This window comes from Vigna angularis, chromosome 5, assembly GCF_016808095.1.
Source record: "Vigna angularis cultivar LongXiaoDou No.4 chromosome 5, ASM1680809v1, whole genome shotgun sequence".
NCBI classification, from domain to species: Eukaryota; Viridiplantae; Streptophyta; class Magnoliopsida; order Fabales; family Fabaceae; genus Vigna; species Vigna angularis.
The window spans coordinates 510912-532324 of NC_068974.1; the positions used below are offsets into that span (position 1 = coordinate 510912).

The window sequence follows — 21413 nt, forward strand, 5'->3', positions numbered from 1 at the left end:
TGACCGAACGGTTTACCCTCTGCATGACCGAACGTCCTAAAGGTCTGAATGGACGATCGGTCAAATCATGAACGCTTGAGGACGAACGGTTGAAGGTAAGAATAGGTGAGAACGGACGGTCGCAGCAACAGTAGGGAATGACGAACGGTCACTGTATGGCCGAGCGGCCACAGTAACAGTTGGGAAGGACGAACGGTTGAACAAGTTGGACGAACGACCTCAGCAACAGTGGGAAAGGACGAACGGTCACTGAAAGAGGACGAACGCCCTCAATTGAGGACGAACGTTTTCCGAAAGAGGACGAACGCCCTCAGTTGAGGACGAACGTTTCATTTTTATTTATTTATTTTTTGCTATTTTATTTTTTTTTAATTTTTGTTATTATATACCCTTTTTTTGTATTTTTGATATTTATTCCCTTTGTTGGTGAAAATAAATTTTATTTAAACAACCCGGACGAAATTGAGTGTTGACAACCATCAAACCCCATCCTAAACCTTACAAACTTCAATGGCTAAATGAAGGAGAGGATTTGAATGTGAACCAACAAGTGGAGGTCAAGCTCTCAATAGGGAACTATGAAGATAAAGTACTTTGTGACATAATTCCTATGGAAGCTTGCCACATTCTATTAGGAAGACCATGGCAATTTGACAAGAAAACTATACACAATGGTCATACTAATGAGATTACTCTCCACCATAAGGAAAAGAAGTTTATTCTTCATCCCCTACCACCTTCTAAAGTGTTTGAGGATCAATTACAAATGAAGAAACTAAGGAATGAAGAGAGAAATGAAGAGAGCATGCATAAGGATTTAAGGGAGCAAATTCCCAACTCTTGCATTCATGAAGAAGGGGAAAGTAGTGCTCTTACCAAGGTCACTCAAAAGGAGAAAAATTTGTCTAAGAAAACATTGAAGAAAACTCTCCTTTGTGAGCAACCTTCCTATCTCCTTTTTTGTAAAGGAGCACTTTCATGCATTACTGCAAATCTAGAACCCAAGTGTCTATCTCCTTTGGATAAACTTTTGAAAGAATTTAGTGATGTGTTTCCCAAAGAAGATCCCAAAGATCTTCCACCAATCAGGGGTATAGAACATCAAATAGATTTTGTTCTTGGGGCAAGTTTACCAAATAGGCCAGCCTATAGAACCAATCCTCAAGAAACTAAGGAGATTGAAACTCAAGTTCAAGAATTATTAGACAAAGGTTGGGTTCAAAAGAGTTTGAGTCCATGTGTTGTGCCCGTGTTGTTAGTTCCTAAGAAAGATGGAAAATGGAGAATGTGTTGTGATTGTAGGGCTATCAACAACATCACCATTAAGTATAGGCACCCAATTCCTAGGCTTGATGACATGTTAGATGAGTTGCATGGATCCATGATATTTTCCAAAATAGATCTTAAAAGTGGTTATCACCAAATAAGAATAAGAGAGGGTGATGAGTGGAAAACTGCATTTAAGACTAAATTTGGTCTATATGAATGGTTAGTGATGCCATTTGGCTTAACTAATGCACCTAGCACCTTCATGAGATTAATGAACCATGTCCTTAGGGATTGCATTGGAAAATTTGTGGTTGTGTACTTTGATGACATCCTAGTATATAGCAAGAGTCTTCATGATCATTTAGGACATTTGCAAGTTGTTCTCTCCACCTTGAGGGACAACCATCTTTTTGCAAACAAAGAAAAATGCACATTTTGTGAAGATAGTGTGGTATTTCTAGGATTCATAGTGAACAAGCATGGTGTGCATGTTGATCCCACCAAAGTCCAAGCCATTCAAGATTGGCCAACTCCCCAAAATATAGGAGAAGTTAGGAGTTTTCATGGTCTAGCATCTTTCTATAGGAGATTTGTCCCTAACTTCTCAAGTATAGCTTCACCTCTCAATGAGCTAGTAAAAAAAGATGTGAAATTTGTGTGGGGAGAGAAACAAGAGTTGGCTTTCAAGCAACTCAAAGAAAAACTTACCAATGCACCCATTTTATCTCTTCCAAACTTTTCAAAAACTTTTGAGATAGAATGTGATGCAAGTGGTGTAGGAATAGGTGGAGTTTTGTTACAAGAAGGACACCCCATTGCCTATTTTAGTGAAAAACTAAATGGTGCCACTCTCAACTATCCCACCTATGATAAGGAGTTGTATGCTCTTGTAAGGTCCCTTCAAACTTGGGAACATTATCTAGTTTCCAAGGAGTTTGTCATTCATAGTGACCATCAGTCACTTAAATATTTAAGGGGACAACACAAGCTAAACAAGAGACATGCAAAATGGATGGAATATCTAGAACAATTTCCTTATGTGATCAAATACAAGAAAGGAAAATCTAATGTTGTGGCTGATGCTCTTTCTAGAAGGCGCAATCTCTTTTCAAAACTTGGAGCACAAATTCTTGGCTTTGATCACATGGGAGAGTTGTATGAACAAGATGACTTCTTTTCCTCCATCTTTTCAAATTGTCAAAAGAAGGCTCAAGGAGGTTACTATGTGTCCAAAGGGTATTTGTTTAAGGAGGGTAAGTTGTGTGTGCCTCAAGGTTCCCATAGGAAACTCCTCATTAAGGAGTCGCATGAAGGAGGTCTCATGGGCCATTTTGGAGTTGATAAAACTCTAAACATTCTTCAAGAGAAATTCTATTGGCCCCACATGAGAAAGGAAGTTCAAAGGTATTGTCATAAGTGCATTGCTTGTTTACAAGCCAAGGCTAAAACTATGCCTCATGGTGTGTACACCCCTCTCCCTATTGCTTCATCCCCATGGGAAGACATTAGCATGGACTTTATACTTGGTCTACCTAAGACTCAAAGGGGATTTGACTCTATCTTTGTGGTTGTAGATAGGTTTAGCAAAATGGCTCATTTCATACCATGCCACAAGGTAGATGATGCAAGTTACATAGCAAAACTCTTCTTTAGAGATGTGGTAAAATTCCATGGGTTGCCTAGGACCATTGTCTCAGATAGAGATCCTAAGTTTCTTAGTCACTTTTGGAAAACACTTTGGTCTAGACTAGGAACCAAGCTTCAATTTTCAACCTCTAGTCACCCACAAACTGATGGACAAACCGAGGTTGTGAATAGGTCTTTAGGAACCATGTTGAGGGCTATCTTGAAAGGAAACCACAAATCTTGGGATGAGTACCTTCCTCACATTGAGTTTGCATACAATAGGGTGGTTCACAAAACTACCAAAATGTCTCCTTTCGAGGTTGTGTATGGTTTTAATCCTCTCACTCCTTTAGACCTCATACCTCTCCCAAATCCTAGTGATTTCATTCATAAGGAAGGAGTGTCTAAGTCTGAATTTGTGAAGAAAATGCATGAGAGGGTAAAGTCACAAATACAACATCAAACTGAGAGATATGCCAAGTATAGTAACAAGGGCAAGAGAGAAGTGATCTTTGAAGAAGGAGATTGGGTTTGGCTCCACTTAAGTAAAAATAGATTTCCAACACAAAGGAAGTCCAAACTCAACTCTCGTGGTGATGGACCTTTTAGAGTAGTTCAAAGGATTAACAATAATGCATATAGGCTAGAGTTGCCTTGTGAGTATGATGTAAGTGCTACTTTCAATGTTTGTGATCTAACCCCTTTTGTAGGAGATTTGGAGCAAGATGAAGATGAAGAGCCTCAAGATTTGAAGACAAATCCTTCTCAAGAGGGAGGGGATGATGACAAACTCATAGCTAAGGGTCCAATCACAAGAAGCATGGCCAAACAAATTCAAGAAGGATTAAAATCATTTCCAAAAGAAGGAGCTAAACTCTTATTTACTTGGGCTATCATGAAGTATTTCTAGACCTTGTATTAAGGGTCAAGTAGTATAGGGTATATTTTTAGGCCTTGTATAATGGGCCAAGTATTGTATGGTTTGTAATATTAGCTTAAAAGAGTGTGTCCCACCATGGGACATGATGGCCACATGGCAAGCTCTTAGTGAAGACACTTCTTAAAAAGGAAGTGGCCATGTGTCACTTTCCAAGTGGAGAAACTCTTCCTAAAGTGGATTGCCACATGTCACTCTAAGAGTGGAAAGCTTTTGCAAAAGTGGATTGTCACATGGCACTTTAAGAGTGGAGGAACTTTGCAAAAGTGGATTACCACATGAGTGGAGAAGACTTTACAAAAGTGGATTGCCACATGGCACTCTAAGAGTGGAGAAACTTTGTAAAAGAGGATTGCCACATGTCTCTTTAAGAGTGGATAGTTTTTAGGGTTTCTTGTCTACTTAGGAGACACCTTTCTCTATAAATAGAAGGGTCTCCTTCCTTGTAAAATCACTTGATGAATTTGAATGTTATTATGCCAAAATGTGTGCAAACATATCTTGTCTCAAGTCAAGGCTAGAGCATCCCATGAGGTCCCTCTAACCACCCTTCTCTAGAGTTGGCCCAACCTCTCCGGAGATCCATCAAACACCTCCATCCTACCACAAATACTCACCAAAAACCTCACCAAAATTGTGAGCCCACCACCATATCCATCGCTTCCGCACAAATTCCACCTCCATAGCTTCATCTTCGTGCTTTGGCCCAACCTAGCTCGAGGAGGACGCTATCATCAGTCGATTCACTAGAGTCAATACAACATATTATTAATCTGCCTACTTACCAAAGCACAGCAGTCAACAATCCTTCTGTCTACTTACCAAAGTAGTATAACCATGATATACTGATTACTTACCAAAGTAATCTAACAAGGTTATTTTTATTATCTACTTACCAAAGTAGTACAACAAGATGATATTGTCTACTTACCAAAGTAGCACAATAAGGTAATATTGTCTACTTACCAAAGTAGTACAATGAGGTGATATTGTCTATTTAACAAAGTAACACAATAAGGTGATATTGTCTACTTACCAAAGTAGCACAAGAAGGTAATATTCAGCCTACTTACCAAAGTAGTACGGTTTATGTTAAATTCACCTCTCATTTTCCCACCTACTTACCAAAGTAGTGTCCGGCTTCAAACCTTTCCCCTCTCGACTTACCAAAGTCGTAGGAAAATAAATAAAAATTCAGATTTACAATTATGGCAATAATGCCTATACTACCCATCCAAATTTACCATCAACTTATTTACAATTCATGATTTAACTCAAATAATTATGACAACTCAGAATGTTCAATATAATTAAATTTTATAATATAGAATATATTATATTACTCATCCTCCAATCTCCAATCTCCAAAATACAACTACAAATACAATTTAAGGATATAATTATCCAAGTTTTTTTTTTTACTCAATGCAAATAAATTTACTATTTCGTGAAAAGATTTTTCTTCACTCATATCATTAATTACAGATCTGAACCAATAAAACTAATAATCAGCATGTTTAACTCATATGGTAAAATTTTCAGTCCAATCCAACGGTTAATGAGGCGGAAATCATAATTTTTGTATAAATGATCCAAAAACATAAATTAAGCAATATTGAGATCCCTGAGAAGATACGAAATTAATATCTCTAAATCTGTAACTCCGATCTAAAATCCGAACGGTCGAAGTATGCCACTATCTCTTAGAAACAACATACTAAAAGTTCAGATTAATCTAACGGTTATCTAAGTAGATATGGAGATTTTACCGAGGTAACTCAGAGACAGAAATTTAAGTGGTTCTCGGTTAAACTCAAAATGCGGAATGAATTCCTCTAAGCACAGACATCTAATTCCAAATCTGAACGGTCAAGATCACTTAATATGTCTTATGAACTACATACTAAAGTTTGGGCTCAATCTAACGGTAGATGAAATATATATGAAATTTGTACCATGACAGCTTAAGAACAGCAATACAGTGTTCATCCGATTGTTTCACACTTTCGAAATTTCTTTCTCTAAACATAGACCTTCAATTACAAATCCGATCGGTAAAATTGTATTAATATGTCCTAAGAATCATATATCAAATTTTGAGGTTGATCTAACGGTTAAATAGGTCAAAATCTATATTTTTACCGAGACAACTTAGTAACAGAACTACAGGGTAACTAATTTACTCAAAATTGCAGTATTTATTTCTCCAAGTACAGACTTCTATTTTCAAATCCGAACGGTCAAAGTTTAGTAATAGGTCTTAGGATTCACATACCAAAATTTTAGCTAAATCCAACGGTCAAAACAATTAATAGAAAATTTTCACCACAGTAACTAGAAAATAAGAAATTATAATCATGAAAACCAAATTTTACACAAGTCAATATATAACTACTGTCAACACCCAATTTCGTTCGGATTGACTAGATAAATTTATTTTATCGTAAAAAGAAAAATAAAAAAAAATATGTATATAAAAAGAAAAAAATAACAAATAAACAAATAAATAGATAAATAAACAAGGGAAGAAGAAAATATAATAAATAAAATAAAAAAAATAACAAAAAAAAAAAAAAAAAAAAGTTCGTCTTCCATTGAGCGCGTTCGGTTCCATTCTCTGCATGAAACCGATCGTCCTTTACCATGCGTCTCAGTGACGCTCGCCCGCTTGTGCTCAACCGTTCGGTCATTCAGTTTGATAGGACGTTCGTTAGTTCTCAGCCTCAACCGATCGCTCATCCTCAATTGTTCAGCATTTCGATCTCACCTTAAACGTTCGGCCATCCATGAGGCATTCACTAGTCACCGTTCGGTCACTCGGTCCTTTAGGACGCTCGTCCTTCGTTTCAACCGTTCGGTCATCATCAACCTTTCCACACACTACCGTTCGGTCATACTCAAGCGTTTCAATATATAACCGTCATCCTCAAGTGTTCCACTATTCAAGTGTTCGACCGATCGGCCTCGCATGTTTACCGTTCGTTCTTTAGTAATTATTAGCGTTCGGTCATTATTGTTTAAAAGAACGCTCGGTCTCTTCATTTGAACGTTCGGTTGGTGAAATTAATGTTCGGTCTGCATGATGTTGGTCTTCTGCGTACGTACTAATGGTGCTTTATTTTGATTAGCGTTCGGTTTAGTGCGTTCGGTCTAGTTTGATTTGATGTCAGTGTTCGGGGATCCAGTTGATTCGTTTTTAACGTTCGCCCTGCGTGATTCTTAGAGTTCGTCCAAACAGTCTGAGGCGTTCGTTCAAGAACCGAATATCACAGACGTTCGGCTTTTTACAATCGTGCCGCTCGTCCAGGTCACTCCTTATTCTGGCGCTCGCCCAACTCACTTCTTTTCTACCGCTCGTCCAGGTGATTTCCCCATGCTCGTCAGGGCCCCAGGAGGCTTGCCGACAATTTGGGGATTTTCTGCCAATTTAAGGAGTGCACTGGCCTCCATCAAAGGGGAGGACACCTGAGATGATGATGCCATGACCGAACTTCAAATTCTGGAGGAGCCTTCATCTCCAACAGCCCATCATCTTCATCCCTTCATGACAGACAACCCCTTGATCGTCCTCACCTCCAACATCCATCAATATTCGTCCCTTCCCTCTTCGTTGTCACCTCACGGCCAACCCCTATCATCACCTCTTTTTACTTCATTTTGATCTCCAAATGTTAATGACCACGGCACAAAGCACTGGCTCCTCTCACCCGTAACCATCCCAACCATTTCTTCTTCACAACTCATTCACTACCTCCACTACGTTTCCCGTCACAATCCTTATTCCCTCACCCAACCTTCAATCTTCATCCATTCCCAACAACCCAAATACACCCACGGCTACTGGGAATACCTCTACCTTCAACCATAATCCATCTCTTCATCCCTACGCCCACATGCTACTAGTAACTGCCCATCCTCCATATTCACCCATCAACACCAACACCTTATACACGGCTAAACACTCATTCCCCATATTCACACACCCACGGATATACCCGTAACCACCCTACTTCAACTTCATCTTTCAACTGTCAAAGAAACCAAAACCATTTTCATTTTTTTTCACACAGACAGTAAAACACCACCCTCCATCACGCACGTCACAAGAACCCATCACCCAAAAGCTTCATTATCTTCTTCCGTAACACTCACACACGGCCAAATCAACATCCAGTTCAACCACTAAAAACCCCAAGAGTCAAACCCAATCAAAGTACAGGAACAAAGGGGGAGAAACCGTTCCTTCAGCTGGCAGCCGATAACACCGTCACGCGAAGAGAAGAGAAGGGAGGAGGGGCCTGGATCTGGTGGCAGAAGCGAACCCCTCCCTGGGTGGCCGGATCGTGTGCAGCAGTGGTTGGTCTGGTTCGCGGCTTATTGGTGCGTGTGCGGCGGCGGCTGGAAGCAGTGACGCGATAGACAGAAGGCGAGCATCTCGGCCTCGCGCACGAAGAAGAGGTGGCAGCAGCGGCGGCCATGGCCGGGCAACGTTTTGGCTTGTAGATAGCGGCGGCTGGATGCGTGAGTTGGAGAACGAGGCAAGGCTCGTTGGGAGAGAAGCGGTCCGCAGGCTTTCTGGATGTTTGGAATGGAGAGAAGGGAATAGAACCCCTAAGGGATTCTGATTAGGTTTGAAAGAGGCTTTGAACCCTGAAACAAAAAAAGAGAACCTTTTCTGCACCCTTTGTTTCATGATTTGCACCCCTTTAATTTGGGCTTAAGCCTGCGAACAAAATAAGAAAAAAGAGATAAAGAAAAATAGAGAACCGGGCCTGACCACCAAATACTCAATGGCACCCCCAAATTTCATCTTTACACCCGTGGCAAATCCAAAGCTGAAGCAAAAAGTATTGGGCCTAAACAAAAGAGCCTCAATTTCACTCAACACCTCTGATTTTCGCCTTTGCACTCTTATTCTTCTCGGTTTGTTTTCCCTCGCTTTATTTTTAAGCTTTTATTTCTCTATTTTTATTATTTGTTTGATTGTTAGTTTTCTTTTACTGTATGTAGCCCTTTGTGTGATAACTACACTCTTGTATATTGTATCTTATATTTTGTCGGGTTTGTTAATAAAAAATATAAAAAATATATACATAAAATAAACAAAACAAAGCCGTGTGAGTGCTCGTGCGATCGTACGCATCAGCCTAGTGTTCATTACACAAAACAATAAAAAACCAAAGAAAAAACCGTGTGAGTGCTCGTGCGATCATACGCATCAGCCTAGTGCTCATTACGCAAAAATTTAAATATTATACAAAAAATACAAAATAAAAAAATATAAAATCTTCAAAAAACCAAAAACATCAACATTTTCAAACAACAAACAGTCTTGCTAGCTAGAACTACGTGATCCTTGATTCTCCATCAAAAGTGGAGATACGTAGGAGCAAGGCCAGTCCTTGTCAGGTTCACTTTCCCAAAAATCCAAAATCATTTTACAAACAAAATTCTCAAACAATTTCCAAACAAATTTTCTAAACAATTTTCAAACAAATTTTTAAGCAGTTTTCTAAAAGAACTACGTAACCCTGATTTCTCATTCTAAATGAGAATACGTAGGAGCAAGGTCAATCCTTGTCGGGAACAAAAAACTAAAAAATATATTTTGTTTATTTAGAAGTTTTATTTTAGGGGATAGTTAAACATTTTGAAAACCACATCATATTCGCATATTTAGTTAAAGGTACTGCCTTAGGGCAGGCGTTGTAGGGTGCTAACACCTTCCCTACACGTAACCGACTCCCGAACTTAGAATCTCATTTTCGCAGACCATGCCTTATCATTTTATGGTTTTTCCGTAGTTTTCCAGAATAAACTATGGTGGCGACTCCAAAATCTCTTTTTTTCAAAACCGCGTTTTTATTTTTCGGATCGTCGTCCCGTCGCGATTCTGGTTGCGACAACTACCATTACCAAATTTTAACACATTCATACTCATATTCATGATCATAATCAAGAAAGGATTAGCTCCCCTACCTCTTCTCCTTGCAAGAAATTCTTCACTCTTGATACCTCTAGACCACCACCTTTGCTTGTTTTCACTTTCAATTTCAAAGAAAATTCTAACTTAAATCTCTCTTCTTCAAAGAGAGCAATTCCTCTCCTCCTTGCTAGACCAAGTCAGTCTCCACACTTAGAACACTTAGGATTTTCGTTCACCTCCCACCAAGGACCTCTCTACTCTCCCCAAAACTCCAAATCTGATTTGGAATTAAAAGAAGATGCCTTAGACAACTAAGGACCTATGCACTTGGTACTTAGCAATAATAAACAACCAATGAACCATCCTAAACCATTTTTTTCAGCCCTAAAACATGGTAGGAAAGTCTCCAAAGGTTCCAAAATGTTCTCCTAGTGCAGAACACAACCTACCCACTCCAAAAAAATCGCAACTTGTAAAAATGTACCTAAAATTAAGGTTGGACGCTAGCCCCTGGACAGCAACACTGTCACGTTTTCCCCAGCTCAGTTAGACCCCTTCCCGAAGTCCAAAATATGCGTATGAGTATTCAAATTGAAGCTCTTTGAGTCTAGTTTCCAATGAAACAAGAATCAACTCAATTGGAGTTCGGTAGAGAGAGTAATAAGCAAAACAGTCATCATAGGTCAAAACTGAACCTACCTGAGCGTGATTAACGTTTCCGAGTTTTAATAATTTTACTGCAGCTAGCCCGGTAGTCCAAAAATTTATATTTATATGTCCAATTAAATATATTTGAGTCTAGTTTCCAATAAAACAAGAATCAACTCAATTGATATTTTCTACAAAAAGTTATGATTAAAATAGTAAACCATGTCAAACCTGACAGCATTCCATTTTACATTATAACTTGAACTTTTTACAACTTGGTAAATTCTTGAGGTTCTAGGGTCTTACATTCTACCCCCCTTAAAAAAAATTTCGTCCTCGAAAATTAAGATGTTACTCAAACAAATGAGGGTATTCTTTTATCATATAATCCTCTAGCTCCCATGTCATCTCTTGGGTTTCCTCGTTCCAAAGCACCTTCACTGTATGAATTTTCTTTCCCCGTAACTTCTTTGTTTGAACTTCTAACACCCTTACTAGCATCACTTCGATAGTAAGATCTTCACGCACTTGAATGTCATCTGTTTCCAAAACATGAGTCGGATCAGAGACATACTTCCTCAGCTGCGACACGTGGAACACATTATGCAAGTTCGCCAACTGTGGTTGTAACACTACCTCATATGCTACTGGTCCAATCCTCCTAAGAATATCGTAAGGACCAAGAAACTTTGGTGACAACTTCCTTGATTTAATAGCCTTACCTATGCCGGTAATCGGTGTCACACGTAGAAACACATGATCTCCTTCGTTGAACTCAAGAGGTCTTCTTCTCTTGTCTGCATAAGATTTTTGTCGACTTTGTGTTGCACGCATCCGGTCTTGTATCAACTTGACTTTTTCTGTTGTTTGCTGCAATAACTCGGGACCTACTGAAATTGTTTCTCCATCCTGAAACCAGCACAAAGGTGTCCTGCACCTTCTCCCATACAATGCTTCATACGGTGTCATTCCAATGCTCGCATGAAAGCTGTTGTTGTATGTGAATTCCACCAAAGGCAAAACCTCACTCCAACCTCCCAAATGATCCAATACACACGTTCTCAGCAGATCTTCCAATGACTGAATAGTCCTTTCAGTTTGTCCATCTGTTTGAGGATAATATGCTGAACTCATTCTTAACTTTGAACCCAAAGCCTCTTGCAATTGCTGCCAGAACCTTGACGTAAACCTTGGATCCCGATCTGAAACAATGCTATTTGGTACACCATGCAATCTCACTATTTCCTGAATATACAACTCTGCCAATTTCTGCATTGACATTCTCAGGTTGATTGGCAAAAAGTAAGCACTTTTCGTCAATCGATCAACTATCACCCAAATGGAATCATGACCCTTCAATGATCTTGGTAAGTGAGTTACAAAGTCCATCGAGATGTTGTCCCATTTCCATTGGGGAATATCCAACTGTTGTAACATTCCACCTGGTCTTTGATGTTCTATCTTAGCCTTCTGACATACCAAACAAGAAGATACAAACTTTGCCACATCCTTTTTCATCCCACTCCACCAGAAAGATTCTTTCAAGTCTTTGTACATCTTAGTCATACCAGGATGTATGCTAAGACGACTTTTGTGTCCTTCTTCTAGAATCATCTTCTTCAGCTCATCCTTTGCTGGAATGCAGACTCTATTCTTAAAACGAATAATACCATATAATCCCAAACTGAAGTCTTTAGCTTGATCCGTTCCCAACAACTCCACTGTATCTTGTAGACTTGTGTCTTCCTTTTGTCCCACTTTGATCTCTTCCAAGAAATCATTTGTGATCTTTAAATGACAACACCAAAGGTGATCTTGGCTTAGCTGTAATCCCAAGTTCATATCTCTGAACTTCTCTATTAATTCAAACTCCTTCACCATCAAAGCTGACATATGTATTCGCTTCCTACTCAAAGCATCGGCTACAACATTTGCCTTCCCTGGATGGTACTGTAACTCAAAATCAAAATCCTTCAAGTACTCCATCCACCTTCTCTGCCTCATGTTCAACTCCTTCTGATCGAAGAGATACTTCAAACTCTTGTGATCACTAAAGATTTGAAAACGTGATCCGTAAAGATAGTGCCTCCAAGTCCTCAGAGCAAAAACCACAACCGCTAATTCGATGTCGTGCGTTGGATAGTTCCTTTCATGCACCTTCAACTGCCTCGATGCATAAGCTACTGGTCGCTTCTCCTGCATCAATACACAACCGAGCCCATGCTATGAGGCATCACAAAACACTTCAAAAACTTTAGAAGTATCAGGAACTGCTAATACTGGAGCACTTGTCAACCGTTTCTTCATCTCTTCAAAACTTGTTTCACACTTGTCGGTCCATAAGAAAGGTTGTTCTTTACGAGTCAACTGCGTCAAAGGACCCACTATCTTGGAGAAACCTTCAACGAACTTCCTGTAGTAACCAGCTAGGCCCACAAAACTTCTTACTTCTGACACCGTCTTTGGACGTTCCCACTTTAGTACTACCTCCACCTTCGTTGGATCTACAGAAATTCCTTTGGCAGAAATCACGTGGCCAAGGAATTGTATTTCCTCCAACCAAAATTCACATTTAGATAATTTCCCAAACAATTGATGCTCCCTAAGAGTCTCCAACACAATCCTCAAATGTTCAGCATGTTCTTCATGATCCCTTGAATATATAAGAATGTCGTCTATGAACACAACAACAAATTTATCTAGCCACAGTCGAAATATTCGATTCATGTAATCCATGAATATAGCAGGAGCATTGGTCACTCCAAACGGCATCACCACATACTCGTAGTGACCGTAACGTGACCTGAAAGTCGTCTTCTAACTATCCTCTGATTTGACCAAGATCTGATGGTAACCAGACCTCAGGTCAATTTTTTAAAACACACCAGCTCCTCGCAACTGATCCAACAAGTCATCAATTCTTGGTAGTGGGTACTTGTTCTTAATCGTCAACTTATTCAGCTGCCGGTAGTCGATGCACAACCTTGAACTACCATCTTTCTTCTTTACTAACAAGACTGGAGCTCCCCATGGTGACACACTCGGCCTGATAAACCTCTTCTTCAGTAGTTCCTCAATTTGTCTCTTCAGCTCTGCTAGCTCTGTCGGAGCCATCCTATACGGAGCCATAGACACTGGTCCAGCTCCTGGTACCAAGTCTATAGAGAACTCCACTTCCCTGCTTGGTGGCAACCCTGGTACTTCATTTGGAAAGACATCCTATACGGAGTCAATTTTGATCCATAGAAGAAAATGAAAATCGATTCAGTGCTTACCGCGAACTATGCACTATGCTTGTATATCCACATTATCTTCTATTAATTTTCCTAAGTCACACGGTGAAACTCTACCCCATCCAGAGTGGAGACAACCAATGATTGAGGGAGAAGTGTGCATTTCAAAGTAGTGGTACTTAGGTGTTGGTTCCTCTTCCAGCTAGAAAATCAATTGTTTGGTGATAATGGTTGTATACTCTTAAAACAAGACAAGATGGAACCATTGGTCGCTATAAAATTGGACTGGTTGCCAAAAGCTACACACAAATCTATGGCCAAGATTATATTGACACCTCCCCTCCTATTACTAAAATGACATCTATTTGACTTCTCTTTTCCATTACAGCCATTCACCATTAGACAATTTCAGCTTGACGTCAAAAATGCCTTTATTGTGTAAAAAACGTGGAATTTGAGAGCTTTTAAGTTTGTGTGGATCCTTTTTGAGAGCCAACTTTTGGAACCGTGTTAAGTTTCTTTTTCATTTTGGGCTCTTGTAAACCTAAGCCCATAAAACCCACTAGCAACAGAGAAAAACACCTTCATTGACCTGACATCACCACATCCTTTTCAAACTCTATTGCAACATGTGTCATCTCGTACCAGGCCCCCAAAATGCATTGCATGAACCACTGCAACCAGAGCTCTTTATTGTGTGCTTGAGGTTGCAGACTCTCTGTTTGGTTTCTCTACTTCTGCTGCTCGGCTTGGTTGGTCCATTGATTCTCTACTGTGGAAGAAATAAGGATCTCTAGAGCAATTATGATTTCAATTTGGATGATCTATTTTAGAGGTCTAGTCTAAGAGTTCAAATGTTGTGTTTTGCTACTTGGCACTACTACAGTCATTTTTATGCTGCTTTGTTATTTATGACTTGTGAAATGAGCTTTGTGTGGGGTTTAGCCACTGACTTTCATATGCTTATTAGTATGTGATTATAAATTTAACCTTAATTAAATGTTACATGGGTTTTTCTCCCTTATATTACATGCATTTGTACGAATTTTATATATCTTATAGAACCTTATGCATCATGTTGTGGTTCCATGGTTTACGATTTTGTATCCCCTTTCCAAGTCTCAATACAATCCCAAGTTGAATTCCTTGGTGTATTGCTAACATTTCTCTAAAATTATATAATGCCAGAGGAGAACAAAACATTCAACAAAACATTAACTTAATGTCCAATTAGGCCATTGATCAGCCTTAAACTCATATTTCATTCCAAATTATTTGGAAACACAATCAGGCAATGTTCATGACATTGATGCACGCCAAAAAACAAAAGAACTAATTTAGACTTTAAGCAAAACAGAATGAGGTGTTTATAGTCCTAGAAGAAGAGTAGTCCATTTATCCTCTATCCAAACCAAATACCTTATAAAGTGAGATACTAATATAATCAGATAGTAAATAATCACTAGATTACAAACCTCAACTTTCAAATCACATCAACAACAAAATAAATAGTAGAGTAAATTGCACTAACCACCTCTTAAAAATACAAAAAACATTCCTGAATTTTTCCATCCCTGCACACCTCCCTTAATTGTTTAAAAAACATTATACTAACATTCTTTATACATTACAGTAACCACCCTAATTGTTTGAAAGCATTACACCGTCTACCCCTATAAGGTAGATGTTAATAAGCAGAAGGTGCTTGTGTAATTTCACATAACCTTAGGACTGATTAGTGTAATTTATTCTACAAGCACCTCCACCTTTTTAACATTTACAGTAACTTTAGAAGGAGAACAGAACACAAAACAAGAGGAAAGAGAGGATCCAGTAGGTTAGAGTAGAGAGGGAGAATTACAAGGGAAAAGAGGAACAAACAAAGGCAGAGAGAGGGATCATGTATTAGGAAAGGGTCGTGCAGCAATTAGGGTATTTTGATCAAAATGGGTGATACGACCTTGGAGTAACAATCCAAAGTAATTCACCCATGGAACCAATTCAGCATGGCACACAACTCATTAGGGAGCAAAGAAAATAATTGGATCATGCCATTCATTAAGTTGGCAGAAAAAATAGACAACCATGAACTGCAAGATTGCCAAACTCTCTAGTTAACTAATAAACTGTTATGTAATTTTGGATGGAGGAAACAAGTTAACTCTATCTCTCAGCAGATAAACTTGGCTGAACACTTTAAACCCATTAACACATTTTGTATAGAAGAATCAAATTATGATTTCATGTTAATCCACATTTACAATCTCAAACATGCACAAAAGACTGGCATTTAAAAATTAAAATACATTGAATATATATTTGTTTTGTTCTAGAAAAACAAACTGATACCTGCCGGTTATCAGTGACCCTAAGTACCAACTTGCCATCACAATGCCTGTACTTCATGACATACCGTGTCTGCTCCAAATACAATTGAAGAAATTTCATTTTCAGTACGTTTTAATAGAACAAGAAGGACAAGTTGGATAACTTGGACAATCAAGAAACTGAATTATAAAAAATCAATTGAGTATTGCCCAAGTGAATATGAAAACAGAGCAAATATTCCAATTAAAGGCTTTTGTAACAGTAAAATAAAACAAAAGTCTCAATGAAGTTTGTCAGGGTTATGTTACTTTAAGAAACGAGAAAACGTTGAAGGTATAGAATTACAGAGTCAGGATCAGCACGAAACAACTGAATGGATTGCTCCACAAATTTGTCCCACTCAGTTATGTAAACCATCGCACCAGACAGATACTTCGAAACAATTTTCTGCCAATTGTCAAGCTCTGGTCAACTAAGTTCACCTGCATATCAATGAGAAAAAAATGAAAATATAAAAAACCAGTGTCACTAAATTGATAACAAAGTGTACATATGATGAAAAATTAGGATCTAAAGTCAGCAACTAAATTTCATTATGTCAACAAAACTAAAAAAACAACAAATTCAAATGCATAGTCTCACACCTCCCGAAATTTCACACAAATATTATCAACCGAATGAACCAATCCACATTCTCTGGTAAAAATAGAAACTCACGTTTATAATGAAATAAAAAACTTGTCAGAAAAAACAAATTAGATTTATATTGAAGATATCTCATTCTTATCGATCCTCGATTTGTCTACAACCCTACTTTCTTAGTAAATTATGCAAAGAACAATGCAAGTTACCCTATTAAAAGAGAGGAACATGACAAGAGAAGCCATTCAAGAAGTACCAAGTTCCTTCAGGGATCCAAAACCCACCAATGCCACATTGCATGCCATTTAAGCCTACACTTTGAAAACACACACACACTCACAAGTGACTAGCTAAAAATACAAAACCCACTGTTAAACTGATTTTTGTCACCTAAAATCAGAACCAACAGTGGTAGCCCTTTTTTTTTTGGAATTAATCTGATGAATGTTGTAACATAGAAACATTGAAAGGAGTGGGCTAATCTGATAGGTTGTGTTACAGGCTGAGGATGACAAAATTTTGGTGCTTGGTGTTGAAGTCAATGAACACGAAGATGTTGAACTAATGATGCAGTTTGAAATGTCAATCACCCTTGTTTTAATGTGTTGGATATAGTAGAGGATAAAATGGCTTATTCCAAAGGACAAGCTTTGAGTGTATTGGCATGTGATCTGTGATTTAATCTGTTTACTTGATTTGATACAGGTGAAGGATGATCTTGCATAGCTGCAGCCGAAATTGTTACTCAGGTTGAGGGAGATCTTGTTAGATAGAAAAACTATTTCTGTTTCTGTTTTGCTTTGATGCTTTTATTTACGTGTTACCTGGGTGTTAAAGGATATTGAAAGACCGAACGTTAAATTGAGAATAAACCATAAAGACCGAACGTTCAACTAACATAAGAAAGTGACCGAACGCTATTTTGTTGAACACCACTTGAATTCTATTTCGACGAACGTCAAGAGATCATGCACTACTAGGACGAACGCTAAAACCGAATCACCATACTGGATTGAATACTATTGGGCCGAACATTGTGAGATCAAAACAAACTAGGCCGGACGCTCAAAACCGAACGCCATATTTGACTCAACACCATTAGACCAAAACCGAACGCTCGCTACCTGAGAGGCTGAACGATCGAACGACGTAACGTTTGAGGCTAAAAATTGCCGAATCGTCAATGAGACTAAATGGCCGAACGTCAGAGGACGAACGGCCGATCAGTTGGAACGCTTAACGCTGAAAATTGCCGAACGTCAATGAGACCAAATGGCCGAACGTCTGAGGACGAGTGACCGAACGTCTTTGGGGTCGAATGGTTTGAGGCCGAGCGGTTGCAGGCAGGTGGAAGGAGCTGAACATAAAAAAAAATGGAGAAGATAAACGCATGATAAAGGACGAACGGTCTCGAACAGAGGACGAACGGTCGCTCAGTGCAGAGGACGAACGGTTGAATGCAGGTGGAAGGAGCTGAACATCAAAAGAAAATGGAGAAGATAAACGCATGATAAAGGACGAACGGCCGAACGTTTGTGCTATTATTCAATAAGGAACGAACGTTCGCAGGCAGGGGAAAGAAACGATCGTCAAAAGAGACGAACGAACGGTCGCTCAGTGTAGAGAAGCCGAACGGTTGAGGCTGAGAATTGCTGAACGTCCTAGAGGTATGAATTGACGAACGGTCGAAAAAGGCAAAAACGAACGGTTGCACAGAGCAAAGGACGAACGGTCTTGCAGGGCGGAGGACGAACGGCACGGTCGTACAGCTACAACAAAGGGCCGAACGCTTTTTTTATTATTATTATTTTTTTATATATTTTTTTTTATTTTTATTTTTTTATTTTACACTCCTGATGAAAATAAAATAAATCTATTAGCCAATCCGGACGAAATTGGGTGTTGACAATTTATATTGAAGGAATATCTTATTCTTATCAATCTTTGATTTGTCTACAACCCTACTTTCTTAGTAAATTATGCAAACAACAATGCAAGTTACCCTATTAAAAGAGAGGAACATCACAAGAGAAGCCATTCAAGAAGTACCAGGTTCGTTGCTTTACTCTGACCGTCGATCCTATCCACGTGGCAGCTCCGGTCAGCTCTTCTTCTCCACCGGTCAGTGACGTTTGGAGCACTGGGTAAATGGCTTGAACATTGGGAGCTTTCCTCTCTCACCTTTAGCATTGCCCTAGCTTTGGGTTCTTTCTTCAAATGAAAACGAGGGGAAGAGACCCATAAGGCAGCTGCTGCTTGTGCGCACCGTTTCACTAAAGTTGCAGACCCAACTTGTGCAATCAGCCCAGTCTATGACAGCAGCGCCAATTCAGTGCATTCCAGCAGCGGTGCAGAAAGCTTCCTCGCGGCCCAGCTTAAGACGGCCCAATTCAGTGGCATCAGCACCAACTTCAAGCGTGGCAGCAGTGGCCCAAATGTTAATCAGCTTCAATTCAAACAGCCCAAAGAGTCTAGGAGCACCATTGCACAAAGAGTATTAATCCAAAATTAAAGAAAGAAAACAAAATCAAATAAAAGAAAAGAATATTTATCAAAAGATTTTCTAAAAAAATATTAATTTCCTATTATTTAAAAATTCTACAAAATACACCTAAAAACCTATTTTTAACTAAAATTATACAAAACTAAAGAATTTAAAGAAAAACCTAAATCTAGCCTAATTCTAAACAAGTAAAGACTAAAATAGACTAACATAGACTCCTAAACACCTAAAAGAATGCAAATTTAAGGAGTTATCACCCACTTAATTGCATAAAGTAAATATTCACAAAGTGGGGACCTACCACTATCAATAACAGCATGTCATGAAATCCTTCTAACATGACTCTCATTCATTCAACAACGACGTGGCAATAACAATTTAAGAATCAATCGAAATCAAATGATCCATGAAAAGTAAAAGACGTTATCAATTCGAGTCAATTTTGATCCATAGCAAAACAATCAAAATCGATTCAGTGCTTACCTACGAACTACGAGAAACAAAATGAGGCAGTGAAAACCTTTCGATGGAACACTTTGCGTAGTGCCAAAGCCGAAAGCTCGTAGGCACTGCAAGTAAGCCTTTTATACAGTAAAATTGGGTTAGACTTAGATATGGTTAAATGAAAAACCCAATTTCTGTTTCGTTATGTTTTAGAGAGGCGTTTTAACTTCTACATATGATTCTATAACTCTATCATGCCTTAACGAGTTTGACTATGCTTAAAATAGATGTTGAGCAAAACAGGTAGAATTGTAAAAAACGTGGAATTTCAGAGCTTTTAAGTTTGTGTGGATCTTGTTTAAGAGCCAACTTTTGGAACCGCGTTAAGTTTCTTTTTCATTTTGGGCTCTTGTAAACCTATGCCCATAAAACCCACTATCAACAGAGAAAAACACCTGCAATGACCTGACATCACTACATCCTTTTCAAACTCTATTGCAACATGTGTCATCTCTTACCAGGCCCCCAAAATGCATTGCATGAACCACTGCAACCAGAGCTCTTTATTGTGTGTTTGAGGTTGCAAACTCTCTGTTTGGTTACTCTACTTCTGCTGCTCGGCTTGCTTGGTCCATTGATTCTCTACTATGGAAGAAATAAGGATCTCTAGAGCAATTATTATTTCAATTTGGATATCTATTTTAGAGGTCTAGTCTAAGAGTTCAAATGTTGTGTTTTGCTCTTGGAATAGTCACTTGGCACTACTACAGTCATTTTTATGCTGCTTTGTTATTTATGACTTGTGAAATGAGGTTTGTGTGGGATTTAGCCACTGATTTTCATATGCTTATTAGTCTGTGACCTTTGTTATGTCTACATGGAGCAACTTCCTGGATTTGTTGCTCATGAGAAGTCATTTATATGGTATGTAGTCTAGACATCTAGGATTATTTTCATCTGAGGGCTAAAATTTGTTTAAGATTTGGATTGTGTTAGGATATTTACCCTATTTATCATCATTATATTGTGTCAAGGGTTACCCTATTTATCATGATTATATTGTGTCTAGGGTTGCCCTATTTATCATGTACTCTTGTATAAATTTATTCTTATAAATAGAAGATTAAGAGAATGATTAATCAAGCCCTCTAGAATTATTTTACAGATTAATTCTCAAGTGATTGCTATCTTACAAAAGTGCTTTCATTGGCAATAATAGAATTTTATTTTAAATGGTCTTTCCCTATTCCTCTTAATGCTTCAGTTTAATATAATCTAGTAGGTTCAAGGATTCCTTGATACCACTTTCATTTAGGCCCCATCAAAGAACATGTTGAACTCCATAAAACAATGTTCTTTCCACTCTAATGAATCTCCTCACAATTTCATCAATATCCAAGCTATAATCGGATTGGTGGTCTCAATTACTTGAAGGTTTTGAATGGTTAGATATCTCAACCATGCCACCATTTGGACGAGTGCAGAGAATGCACAAGCCCTATACATGTTGAACTCAAGTCGACATAGATATAAAAGGGTGCATGGAAGGGACTAACTTCAGACCACCAGGCTTAAAAGGCATAAGAACCAATTCTCCTAAAAGCTTAAGCAACTAGCTGTACACCTATAAATGGGTTTATATCATTAAAAAATTAATGAGACTCGTCATTGAGAGTTGAGATCCCATTATTTTTACCCAATAGTAGAGTGTAATGGAAATAATTTGTTAGTGCATTGCATGGTATACAGAATCACATATGATTCTATAACTCTATCATGCCTTAACGAGTTTGACCATGCTTAGAATAGATGTTGAGAAAAACAGGTAGAATTGTAAAAAACGTGGAATTTCAAAGC

The 21413-nt window shown here is 38.5% G+C and overlaps 1 long non-coding RNA gene across 3 annotated transcripts in view; it reads right to left on the reverse strand.

Annotated features, from left to right (window-relative positions):
• LOC128196785 (uncharacterized) overlaps positions 1 to 17008 on the reverse strand; it is a 55496-nt gene extending 38488 nt beyond the window's left edge. For 2 of the 3 annotated variants that reach the window (XR_008249162.1, XR_008249161.1), the window contains exons 1-3: positions 16612 to 17008; positions 16313 to 16449; positions 15989 to 16057 (exon numbers count right to left, since the gene is read on the reverse strand). This is a non-coding gene — a long non-coding RNA (uncharacterized LOC128196785). The remainder of the gene's footprint in view (positions 1 to 15988; positions 16058 to 16312; positions 16450 to 16611) is intronic. The other variant, XR_008249163.1, reaches the window with a different exon arrangement.
• Between the last annotated feature and the right edge of the window lie 4405 nt (positions 17009 to 21413).